This window comes from Gopherus flavomarginatus, chromosome 13 (assembly GCF_025201925.1).
Source record: "Gopherus flavomarginatus isolate rGopFla2 chromosome 13, rGopFla2.mat.asm, whole genome shotgun sequence".
Lineage (NCBI taxonomy): Eukaryota > Metazoa > Chordata > Testudines > Testudinidae > Gopherus > Gopherus flavomarginatus.
In genome coordinates this window covers 7793099-7806032 of record NC_066629.1, presented here as the reverse complement: position 1 = coordinate 7806032, position 12934 = coordinate 7793099, and the positions used below count along the sequence as shown (strand labels likewise).

At 54.4% G+C, this 12934-nt stretch overlaps 1 protein-coding gene across 1 annotated transcript in view; it reads right to left on the bottom strand.

Annotated features, from left to right (window-relative positions):
* LOC127033680 (dynamin-1-like protein) overlaps positions 1-12934 on the bottom strand; it is a 325175-nt gene that overhangs the window by 277126 nt on the left and 35115 nt on the right. The gene's annotated exons all lie outside the window — the stretch shown is intronic.

Here is a 12934-nt window from a genome sequence, read left to right as displayed (position 1 = left end):
CTATTCTTACCTTATCCAAGGGACCGGTTCCTCACTGTCGCCCACAACTGCTTCTCCACTACTCGAGCACGTTGCACCTTTGCGCCCTCCGGGGTCAGTCGAACTGCATTTCCGACAAGCCCCTGGTGAAGTCACTGGTGTTCACTGGGCGTCGGGTCATCGCCACGATCTGTTGACCACCAGGAGGGACCCAGGCAAGGCAAATTTTAGCCTCGAGTCCACCCAGGGATGCCAAGAACTGTGCCGGCATAGATAGTGCCCGAGGCCAACCAACAGCAGTTCGTGGCCCGGTGTGCTCGGCTCGAATAAACACACCAGGGTGGAGAAGCAAAACACAAGTTTATTTGAGCTCAAATAAGGTGCAAGGGAGAATACAATCTCAAATCCTGCACACACATACAAGCGGCTTTTCCCTTTTTAAATTCTTTTTTCTTTCCCCCCCCTTCCTTTTCCTGTAGCAATTATTTAAGCGCAGGTTCATTAAGTAATCTTGTCTGCGGCAGCTCATTAGTAAGTTTTCCTTCTGCAAGTTATCTTGTCCTTCAACACGGAGGCCTTATCACTACTGCTTTAGACAAGTTTGACCTGTGCTGCAACTGAGAGCTTTCTAGGTCGAGTGGAGTTCAACATGGAGGGGCTTTGGTTCTCTTTGACCTAGAACAGGAGGGCTTCATCAACACTCATGGCCTTCCACCCACCTGAGTTACCTAGGGTTATGCCTAGTGACACCAACACTCCCTAGCTCTGAGAGGGAACTGGGGAGCGGCCCTTCCTATGGAGGCGGGGCGCTGGGTTCCTTCCCCACCTCTGCAAGGGAAATGGAGAGCAGCTATTCCTGCGGGGGCAGGGCGCTGCCTTCCCTCCCCAGCTCCGCGAGGGAACTGGGGAGCAGCCATTCCTGCAGGGGAGGGGTGCTGGGTTCCCTCCCCAGTCCTGCCAGGGGACTGGGAAGAGGATGTTCCTGCGGGGACGGGGCGCTGCATTCCCTCCCCGGCTCTGTGAGGGGACTGGGGAGCGGCCATTCCTGCAGGGGTGGGGTGCTGCCTTCCCTGCGCAGCTCTGTGAAGGGACAGGAGAGCAGCTGTTCCTGCAGGGTCGGGTAGCTGGGTTCCCTCCCCAGCTCTGCCAGGGGACTGGATAGTGGCCATTCCTGCGGGGGCAGGGCATTTCCTTCCCTCCCAAGCTCTGTGAGGGGACTGGGGAGTAGCCGTTTCTGGGGGGCTGGGGCGCTGCCTTCCAGCCCCAGCTCTGCAAGGGGACTGGGGAGCGGCGTTCCAGTGGGGGCAGGGCGCTTCCTTCCCTTCCCAGTTCTGCCAGGGGACTGGAGAGAGGCCGTTCATACGGGGGCGGGGCACTGCGTTCCCTCCTCAGCTCTGCCAGGGGACAGGGGATCGGCCATTCCTGCGGGGGTGGGGCGCTGGGTTACCTTCCCATCTCTGCCAGGGGACTGGGGAGCGGCCGTTCAGGTGGGGGCAGGGTGCTGACTTCCCTCCCCAGCTCTGCAATGGGACTGGGGGGCAGCCATTTGTGTGGGGGTGAGGCGCTGGGTTCCCTCTCCAGCTCTGTGCGGGAACTGGGGAGCGGCTGCTCCTGAGGGGGTGGGGCGCTGTCTTCCCTTCCCAGCTCTGTGAGGGGACTGGGCAGAGGCCGTTCCTGAGGGGATGAGGCACTGGGTTCCCTTTTCACCTATGCCAGGGGACTGGGAAGCGACCCTTCAAGCAGGGGCAGGGCATTGCCTTCCCTCCCCAGCTCTGCCAGGGGACTGGGGAGCGGTCGTTCAAGCAGGGGTGGGGCGCAGGGTTCCCTCCCCAGCTCTGTGAGGGGCCTGGGCATCGGTCGTTCCTGCGGGGGCAGGGCGCTGGGTTCCCTCCCCAGCTCTGACAGAGGACTGGGGAGCATCCGTTCCTGTGGGGGTAGGGCGCTGCCTTCCCTCCCCAGCTCTGCCAGAGGACGGGGGGGCGGCCATTCTTGCGGGGCCAGGGTGCTGCCTTCCCTCCCAAGCTCTGTGATGGGACTGGGGCATGGACATTCCTGCGGGGGCAGGGTGCTGTGTTCACTTCCTAGCTCTGCCAGGGGACTGGGGAGCGACCGTTCCTTTGAGGGGCGGAGCGCTGCCTCCCCTTCCCAGCTCTGTGAGGGGACTGGGGAGCCGCCGTTCCAGAGGGTGCGGGGCGCTGGGTTCCCTCCCCAGTTCTACCAGGGGACTAGGGGGCGGCCGTTCCTGTGGGGGAGGGGTGCTGGGTTCCCTCCCCAGCTCTTGGTGGGGCCTGGGGAGTGCCTGTTCGAGTGGGGGCTGGGCGCTGGGTTCCCTCCCCAGCTCTACCAGGGGACTGGGGGTCGGCCGTTCCTGCGGGGGCAGGGCACTGCCTTCCGCCCCCAGCTCTGCCAGGGGACTGGGAGCAGTCGTTCCTGTGGGGGCGGGGCGCTGGGTTCCCTCCCCAGCTCTTGGTGGGGCCTGGGGAGTGCCTGTTCGAGCGGGGGCTGGGCGCTGGGTTCCCTCGCCAGCACTGGGAGGGGACAGGGGAGTGGCCGTTCGAGAGGGGGAGGGGCGCTGTGTTCCCAACTCAACTCTGGGAGGCGACAGAGGAGGGGCAGTTCCATCGGGGGTGGGGCGGTGGCTTTCCTTCCCAGCTCTTGGAGGGGCCTGGGGAGTGGCGTGTCCAGCGGGGGCGTGGTGCTGGGTTCCCTCCCCAGCTCTACCAGGGGACTGGGGGGCGGCCGTTCCTGCGGGGGCAGGGCACTGCCTTCCGCCCCCAGCTCTGCCAGGGGACTGGGAGCAGTCGTTCCTGCGGGGGCAGGGCGCTGGGTTCCCACCCCAGCTCTTGGTGGGGCCTGGGGAGTGCCTGTTCGAGTGGGGGCTGGGTGCTGGGTTCCCTCGCCAGCATTGGGAGGGGACAGGGGAGTGGCCGTTTGAGAGGGGGAGGGGCGCTGTGTTCCCGACTCAACTCTGGGAGGCGACAGGGGAGGGGCAGTTCCATCGGGGGCGGGGCGGTGGCTTTCTTTCCCAGCTCTGGGAGGGGCTTGGTGAGTGGCGGGTCCAGCGGGGGCGGGACGCTGGCTTCCCCCCTGTCATAAACAGATGTTTAAGGGTTAATGTCTCTTTTACCTGTAAAGGGTTAAAAAGCTCAGTGAACCTGGCTGACACCTGACCAGAGGACCAATTGAGGGTCAAGATACTTTCAAATCTCGATGGAGGAAAGTCTTTGTTGTGCTATTTGTTTTGTTCTTTTTTTACTCTTGGGGCTAAGAGGGACCAGACGTACAACCAGGTTTTCTCCAATCTTTCTGAATCAGTCTCTCATGTTTCAAAATAGAAAGTATAGCCAGGAAACGTGGATTAGTCTTATGTTTGTTTTCTTAGCTTGTAAATGTGTCTTTTGGGCTGGAAGGATTTTTACCTCTGTTTGCTGTAACATTGAATCTCAGACTAAGTCCGGGGGAGGTCTCTCTAAGCTATATAAATCTGAATACCCTGTAAAACATTTTAAATCCTGATTTTACAGAGCTAATTTTTACCTTTTCTTTCTTTAATTAAAAACTTTCTTTTTTAAGAACCTGATTGATTTTTTTCCTTGTTTTAAGACCCAAAGGCATTGGGTCTGAACGCACCAGAGATTGGTGGGGGAAAAAGGAGGGGAGGGAAGCTTAATTCCTCTGTTTTAAGATCCAAAGAGTTTGGATCAGTGTAGCCTCTCAGGGTAACCCAGGGAGGGGAAAGTCTGGGGTGAAAAAGAAGTGGGGGGGAAGGCTAATTTCTCCTTGTTTTCAGATCCAAGGGGTTTGGGTCTTGGGTTTCCCAGGGAAGGTTTTGGGGGAACAGGAAGTGTGCCAAACCCTATATTTTTGGCTGGTGACAGCGTACCAAATTTAAGCTGGTAATTAAGATTAAAAGTGATCATGCAGGTCCCCACTTTTTGGACGCTAAAGTTCAAAGTGGGGAAAGAACCTTCGTACCCCCCCAGAATGGACCTTGCCTGGGTAGACTCGCTGTGGGAAGCGCACGGAGGGTCAGAGGATGCTGAATGCTCCAAGGAGAGACCCAGGAGGTGAAGACGTGTGAGCTTCTTGCCCTAAAAAAGTCTGCTCCAAGGGAGAGGAGGCTCCTCAAAGTCCTGACTGGATTGGTGGGGAGCAGTTCCAGAGCATCGCCCGGTGACTCCATGACAACTGGTGGCAGAGGTGGGATGTACTGCACCCCGTGAATGGTGCTGCTTGCAGTAAGTGACTGGAGAGCAGTGAAACAAAGGAGGGATAATGAGAACCAGGCGTGCTGAAGGCTCAGAGAGGGACGGTTTCAGGGAGCGGTTAACCTCTGGGAGTGTGTGACCAGTAAGAAGGACTGTTGGAGTAACAGGGTCCCCCTGAGGAGTGCAGCGGACAGTCTCAGGGGCAGAGGAGCTTGCCGCTCGACCCTGGGAGAGAGGATATTTGCAGTAGCAGGGTCCCCCTGGGGATTGCAGGAGCAGTTCCAGAGGTGGAGGAGGCTGCAGCTCGACCCTGGCAAAGAGGTGGTGACCACGAGAAGGGCTGGCACACCAGGGGTTCTTCCTGGAAACCATGGGGGAGCCAAGAGCACACAGGCTTGTGAGTCCCAGAGCCACTTGGGAACGGTAAGGTAATGGCCTATCACCATCTCCTTGAGAAGGACATTGTGATCCTGTGCACAAAGAGAGGGTTACGGGCGGGGAAGTTCACCAAGGCACAGTTAATTGTGCAGTTGGAGGAGGAGGATCCCTCTGAGCAGCAGATTCCTGACCCAGATGGGGCTACAAGAGGATCTGGGAGCAGCTGGAGCAGCAGCCAGACATCCCCGAGAGTCTGGTCTCCAACCAGATGAGAGTTTTCAGGATTGGGTTCCCCATCAGGGGATCGGAGACGGATGGGATGGGAGCAGAGTCTGAGAGAGCAAGAGGACCGTGAGAGAGAGCAAGATCCCAAGGAAAAGCTGCAGGAGAAACAGCAGCAGCATGAACTGTGGATGGTGGAGTGGATAGACATAGGGGGCTGCCCAAGGGTCAGTGAGGAGACATGCCTGGGATGGTGAGACCCTATGACAGAGAGAATTGTGGTGGTGCAGCCGCAGATGCTGAAGGGCTGTGGACCTGGGTGAAGGTCCCCAGGGTGAAGCCCCTCGTCCTGCCTGTGGCCCAGATCCCTGTGCAGACACAGGAGGAGTCGGGCTGGCTGGTCGTTGGGGTTCTCCACGATATCGGCTGGGAGGCCCTGTTGGAGGGTGACTGTGTCTCTTTGGGACAGGATCCAGGCCCTGCTCCTGTAATGGCCGAGGGTTTGAATTCAAATCCAGGGAACCAATTGGCTAGGATGGAAATGGTCAGTGAAAATGCAAATGACCTGGCTGGCAGGGGGGAGGGGCTGCTGGGCTCAGGGTACCTGCCTACCTGTAACCAGCCCCTTGGGGCTGAGTGGGAGGGAGAGATGTTCTGCGAGAGGACTGGGCCATGGCTGTTCCTGCAGAGGCGGGGCGCTGGGTTCCCTCCCCAGCTCTGTGAGGGGACTGGGTAGCGGCTGTTCCTGCAGGGGCGAGGCACTCCTTCCCTCCCCACCTCCGCCTGGGGACTGGGGAGTGGCTTATCGTTCGGGGTTGGGGTGCTGCCTCCCCTTCACAGCTCTGCTAGGGTACTGGGATGTGGTCTTTCCTGCGGGGCAGGACCCTGGGTTCCCTTCCCAGCTCTGCAAGGGGCCTGGGGAGCAGCCGTTCCAGCGGCGGAGGGGCGATGCCTTCCCTCCCCAGCTCCGCCAGGAGACTGGGGAGCGGCCGTTCCTGCGGGGGCGAGGCACTGCCTTCTCTCCCCAGCTCTGCCAGGAGACTGGGGAGCGGCCGTTCCTGTGGAAGTGGGGCTCTGAATTCCCTCTCCAGCTCTGGAAGAGGACTTTGGAGTGGCCATGCCAGCGGAGGCGGTGCGCTGGACTCCCTCCCCACCTCTGCGAGGGGACTGGGGGGCTGCAATACCAGCAGGGGTGGGATGCTGGTTTCGCTCCCTAGCTCTGCCAGGGGACAGAGGAGCAGATATTCCTGTGGGGGAGGGGCTCTGGGTTCCCTCCCCACTCTACGAGGGAACTGAGCAGCAGCCGTTCCAGCAGGGGTAGGGCACTGGGTTCCCTCCCCAGCTCTGTTAGGGGAATGAGGAGTTGCCGTTCCAGCGGGGTCAGGGCACTGGGTTCCCTCTCCAGCTCTGCCAGGGGACTGGGGAGTGGCTGTTCCAGCAGGGGCAGGGCACTGCCTTCCCTCCCCAGCTCTGTTAGGGGAATGGGGAGTTGCCGTTCCTGTGGGGGCGGGGCGCTGGGTTCCCTTCCTAGCTCTGCAATGCGACTGAGGAGCAGCCATTCTAGCAGGGACGGGGCAGTGGGTTCACTCCTCAGCTCTGCAAGGAGAATTGGGAGAGGCCATTCCTGCGCTGGCGGGATGCTGTATTCCCTCCCCAGCTCTGCGAGGGCACTGGGGAGCGGCCTTTCCTGCGGGGGTGGGGCGATGGGTTCCCTTCCCAGCTCTGCGAGGGAACTGGGGAGCGGCCGTTCCAGAGCGGGGGGAGAGCTGGGTTCCCTCCCCAGCTCTGTGAGGGGACTGGAGAGCGGCTGTTCCAGCGGAGGTGGGGCGCTGGGTTCCCTTCCCAGCTTGGGGAGGGAACTGTGGGGCTGCCATTCCAGCAGGGGCGGGGCTCTGGGTTCCCTCCTCAGCTCTGCTAGGAGACTGGAGAGTGGCTGTTCCTGCTGTGGCGAGGCACTGGGTTCCCTTCCCAGCTCAGCGAGGGGATTGGGGAGTGGCCTTTCCAGCAGGGGCGGGGTGCTGCCTTCCCTCCCCTGTTATACGAGGGGACTGGGGAACGGACTTTCTTGCGGGGGCAGGGCGCTGCCTTCCCTCCCCAGCTCTGCGCGGGGACTGAGAAGCTGCCGTTCCTGTGGGTGCGGGGCACTGGGTTCCCTTCCTAGCTCTGCGAGGGTACTAGGGAGTGGCTGCTCCAGTGTGGACAGGGCGCTGCCATCCCTCCTCAGCTGTGCCAGGGGACTCGGGAGTGGCCGTTCCAGTAGAGGGGGAGCTGCCTTCCCTCCCCAGCTCTGTGAGGGGACTAGCGAGTGGCCGTTCCTGTGGGGCGGAGCGCTGTGTTCCCTCCCAAGCTCTGCCAGGAAACTGGAGAGCGGCCATTCCTGCAGGGGGGGGCGCTGCCTTCCTTCCCCACCTCTTCGAGGGGACTGGGGAGTGGCCCTTCCTGTGGGGGCGGGGCGCTGGGTTCCCTTCCGAGCTTTGCGAGGGGAATGGGGAGCGGCAGTTCCAGCGGGGCCGGGGCACTGCCTTCCCTCCCCAGCTCTGCCAGGGGACTGGTCAGCGGCAGTTCAAGAGGTGGTGGGGCGCTGGGTTACCTCCCCAGCTCTGCGAGGGGACTGAGTAGCAACCGTTCCAGCGGGGGTAGGGTGCTGCCTTCTCTCCCCACCTTTTTGAGGGGACTGTGGAGCCGCCATTCCTGCGGGGGTGGGGTGCTGGGTTCTCTCCCAGCTCTGCGAAGGGAGTGGGGAGTGGCCATTGCTGTGGGGGCGGTGCGCTGGGTTCCCTCACCAGCTCTGCCAGGGGACTGGGGAGCGGCCATTGCTGCAGGGGCGGGGCTCTGCCTTCCCTCCTCAGCTCTGTGAGGGGAGCGTGGGGCCACTATTCCATAGGAGGCGGGGCCCTGCTTTCCCTATCCAGGTCTGCGAGGGGACTGGGGACTGGAAGTTCCTGCGGGGGTGGGGCGCTAGGTTGTCTCCTCAGCTCTTCGAGGGAACTGGGGACCAGTTCCAGTGGGGGTAGGGTGCTGCCTTCCCTCCCCAGCTCTGCCACGGGACTGGGCAGCGGCAGTTCATACGGGCGCGGGGCACTGGGTTCCCTCCCCGGCTCTGCGAGGGGACTGGGAAGACTCCGTTCCTGCAGGGGCTGGATGCTGCCTTTCCTCCACAGCTCTGTGAGGGGACTGAGGAGTGGCCTTTCCTACAGGACAACCGCTCCCCAGTCCCCTCGCAGAGCTGGAGAGGGAACCCAGCGCCCCACCCCTGCAGGAACGGCTGCTCCCCAGTACCTTGAGAGAGCTGCGAAGGAAAGACAGCGCCCCGCCCCCGCAGGAACTGCCACTCCACAGTCCCCTCGCAGAGCTGGGGAGGGAAGGCGGTGCCCCTCCCCCCTATAATGGCCTCTCCCCAGTCCCCTGGTAGAGCTGGGAAGGGAACCCAGCTCCTCACCGCCTCTTCAACTGACTTTCCCCAGTCCCTTCGCAGAGCTGGGGTGGGGAGGCAGTGCCCCACCTCCACAGGAACGGCCACTGCCCAGACCCCTCACAGAGCTGAGAAGGGAACCCATTGCCCTGCCCTCGCAGAATCATCTGCTGCCCAGACCCCTCGCAGAGCTGGGAAGGGATACCAGCACCCTGCCCCCACTGGAACGGCCGCTCCCTAGTCCCCTCACAGAGCTGGGAAGGGAACCCAATGCCTCACCCCCGGAGGAATGACCGTTGCCCAGTCCCCACGCAGAGCTGGGGAGGGATGGCAGTGCCCTGCCCCCGCTTGAACCTCTGCTCCTGTCAAAGTTGGACTCAGGACTCACAGGGTATGGCTACACTTGAAATTTCAAAGCGTTGCCGCGGCAGCGCTATGAAATGTGAGTGTGGTTGGAGCGCCAGCGCTTGGATAGAGCTCTCCCAGCGCTGCACGTAAACCACATCCTCTGCGGGTGTAGCTTGCAGTGCTGGTAGCTGCGCTCCGAGCGCTGCTGCACTAATTACACTGAGGCTTTACAGCGCTGTATTTTGCAGTGCTCAGGGGGGTGTTTTTTCATACCCCTGAGCACGAAAGTTGCAGCACTGTAAAGTGCCAGTGTAGCCAAGGCCACAGTTTGTCAGACCACTCTGTTTTATTAGCACAGCTCTCTGCTAATAACATCCAGATAATGTGAGCACCATGCAAGACACAAGCTATCTTATTTATACAGATAAAAGAGCGGTAATTAGACAAAGGGACAAAGAAAGCAAAACAGTAACATTCACCTGGGGCACAGCATGCATATCTATTTCCTTACTAACTCTTATCGATCTAAGGCTAATACTTCACCAATTGCCCTTAAATGGTGCAGTTGTTCTATGTTAATGTCTGTATTCCTGACACCTGGATTGCAGCATTCTAACAATTTTGCTTAAAGGTACAGACAGCATTTCTTTAATCCTTTCTATTTTCACAATATAATTCATTCTACTTTCACAATCCCTCCTTTTGGTCAAGAGCATGCCATGACCAACAATTACTGGGTTCCACAAATTAACCATTCCTTATCTCTTTGTTCATCAGCGATATTCAAAATCTTCATATTAGGGCTCCCTGAAACAACCAGTTTCCTATGCCAGAGAAACTGAACAGGTTACTTAGGCATTTCCATAAAGAACTTGGCTCTACTTGGGGAAGATATGCGATTTGTTCTAAGTGGCTAGCGCGATCTATTACTTCATTGCTATCGTCAGGTATAAACAGATAACATTGTTTTCCAATGAGAGCACAGGTCCCTCCTTTGGCTGCCAGCACTATGTCTAATGCCTGACGGTTTTGGAGGGCCACCTGTCGGATCGCCCCTGTTTCTTTGGCCAGGGCTCTTAAACTTTCTCCGGTTTTATTTGCCATTATTTTAACTACTGCTTGTAACCTCAGGAGCCTTTTTGCCTGGTCTATTACTGCCCCAAGTGGGATAAAGGAACTGCCAATAGCCTCTTCCCAGGTGTCATTACTGTTCCATATTGTGTTAAACGGACAAGGTCCTCCAGTGAGTTCTGGGGAGTTGAATGGGATAGCCAGGACAGTAACACCAGTTTGAGAATGGGCTGGGATGTGGCTGCAGACCCAGCATTTAGAAATAATAAGGGTCTGAGCTATCCAAACTTGCTGCTGGATAAAAGAATTGTCATTGTTGTGGACTCCCCAGACCTTAAGACACCAGCAGTTGAGGAACAGGCACCACCAGAGGTGCATGTTGGAGGCTGGGCCCTTCTGGTTCTGACAACCTCAACTGAGGAAAGCGGAGTCACAGTTTTATGTCCACCAGGCAGCAGGCGCTAGGCTCACTACTGCTTCTTCTTGGGCCTTACTTTAGGTTGTCGTCTGCTTCTGGCAAACCTTATGAGAACATAGATTGTAAGGTATTGCAGGCTGTTCCTCTACATCTTCTTCTGGAGTCACAATTGACTCTGCGTGGTCCTGAGGTGATGATTGGTTCACTGAGGGTGGTGCATTTTTACACGGCGAAGCATGTATCCACTCTGGGATGCCAGACAGTTTAACAGCCGTCGGGGTAGTAAGCAGTGCCTGGTGATTCTTTGATGTTATTTAAGTCTCTTTACTACTTCTTCCTTGACTCTGGCTATAACAATGGCCTTCACACCTTATCTTTTCCTGATGCATACATTCCTCATTCACACAAATAAATTGAGAATACAAACAGTAGTATTTTATATCGAGCAAAAAAGCATTGCAAATTAAACCTTGCTAAGTTTTACAATTAATAACCAAGACAATTTACATCGAGACCCAGGCCTTCAATCTTTCTCTAATTTACTTAACATAGACACAACAGAGAATCCTGTCTCTTACTACCTAAATTGTAAAACAAAGAGTTAGAGAGGGCCCAATTTGTAATGCATATGGGAAAACAGAATCTTATAGTCCCAGGGGGTCATTTCTTTCTGCTATTTAAAAAAGGTGGCTAGCCGGATGAAATCAAATTATACTTTAATTCTTATGGGACATTATAAAATCCTGCTCCTACAAATCCCCCTATTGACACTAAGATTATTAATCGCCAGTGTCACTTCCTATTTAGTCCACGTAATAGAAAATACTGAAAGGTGATTTGGGCCTGTGGCTTTAGCTTTGCATACATTTGTTTTATCCACCAGCACATTTGAAACATTTCAATTGAATACATACAGTTTAAAACCAAAAACAATTAGGGGTAGTAACATTAGTATGCCAGTAGTTGTGGGAGACCATCCAGAAAATATGTTATACCAATGGTAGGCTGTTATGTTTTTCTGCAGTGGCAATTCTTAACATGTTCCCATTTGCGTGTATAATATGAATGGTCCAGTTTTCCACATTTTTTTTTCTAGGAACTATGTTACCTTTTAACAGATGATTGGTAACTGTTTGCCATTCAATGCCAAGATTGATAGAGAACTCAACTAAACCAGTGCTTACAGTAAGCTGAGATTCTTTTGTTGTTGTTGTTGTTGTTGTGGCAAATAGTAAATATGATTATTGGTAAACACAGTACTTACAGTACATTTACATTTGTCTTCTGGTGCATTGCTAACACTGTTTAAACACTTTTCCCCAAGAATTAACACATACACATAGCCCATGATACAGTACTTTGGATTAACTGAAAGATAAAAATAACATTTTTCTACCCCTTTTGGGGTGGCATTGATTATTACTTAAAAGATTTCTTTCTTTTACAAATACCCTTGCTGATTGCAGGCAAAACAGAGGAATTACCCCCATTTTTTTGCGTTTTTTGTTCTATAGGCAGGCCAGGTTTTAATGGGTTCTACTTTTTAAGGGTTATGCGGAAAGTATTCCACTGTTTAGTTACTAAATTTATGAGGTGGTGTACCTCCAGTTTTTCCTCTTATATAGCAGACCAAGTTTGTAATGTTTTTTCCTGCTGTGTTAAGCTTTAAGTTTATTCACAGGTAATAGCTGAGAAGCATCATTACCATGTTACTTTAAAGGATTTTTCCAAAAATCATACACACTACAAGTTGTTACAGGGGTATTTACTAACATTAAAGTTATTTTAATGTTTAATATTAACAGTAACATTAGCATCAAATCTATTAAAGGTATCTTGTTATACCATGCCTTTTATGTAGGCAATTTGTTTGCTGACCAGATATTTTCTTTATTTGCAGCTGCTTTTGTGCTGGCAGTTCTCATCTTTCTTTATCAGTTAGGTAATTTGCATCAACACAGGCTTGGCTTTTGGATTCAAAGCCATCAGCAGAGCTCAGTGACTCTGTCTTAACACACAGGGATCTGAAAAATAAAACACAGTGTAGAACTGATAAATGAAATTGTTTTCAATTGTTCACTTTATTAATGTAACTTCTGTTCACCATTCACTACACTTGCCTATACTGTAACTTCTGTTCCATATTGTATTTCAAACCCCATTTTAAAACACTCACTCCATTTTGTAAAAGCTTCCTCCAACCTTCATTTTTGCAAACCCTGCTGTAATCTTATTAGTTTAGTTTAGATGTGTGAATGAGGTATGTATGAATGACGGAATCAACCTCCAGTCCCAGCCTGTCCTGATGAGATAAAGTTCAAATACCAACAGCTGAAGACCTAGACAGCAGCCCTAAACAAAGTAAGAAGCATCCACCCTAAAAAGAAAAGGACAGCAGAACAACAGAAAGAAGATCAAAGCCAGGTCCAAGGCTGAAAGTCACACCTGCAATTGATGGGTGATCAATCTAAATCCAGAGGCAGCGTGACACAGCAAGACCTATAGATTTTGAATCCAAACTAAAAGCCTATAAAAAAGAAGGGTGAGATGAGAGACTCTGGGTAACATTCTGCTGCCAACATGGAAGAACATCGGTGTCTGCCCAACAGAGATCCAGCTCAGCCTTGTGCCCAGCTTTCCTGGCCAGTTAGCTGCCACAAGCTACGAAACCAAGCTGCAAAATCAAGCCATGAACTTAAGCTATCTTCAGGACTGGTAACTGCAGCAGCTGCAGAACACCTGATGGATGTGTGTGTGTGTGTGTGAGAGTGTGTGTGTGTGTGTGTGTGTATATGTGTATAGGTAATAGGTATAATGTGTGTGTATAAGAATTAAGATATTAGTTATTAGTCATAAATTGTTATCATAATAAATGTGGCATCTTTGTCTTGTTCCCTT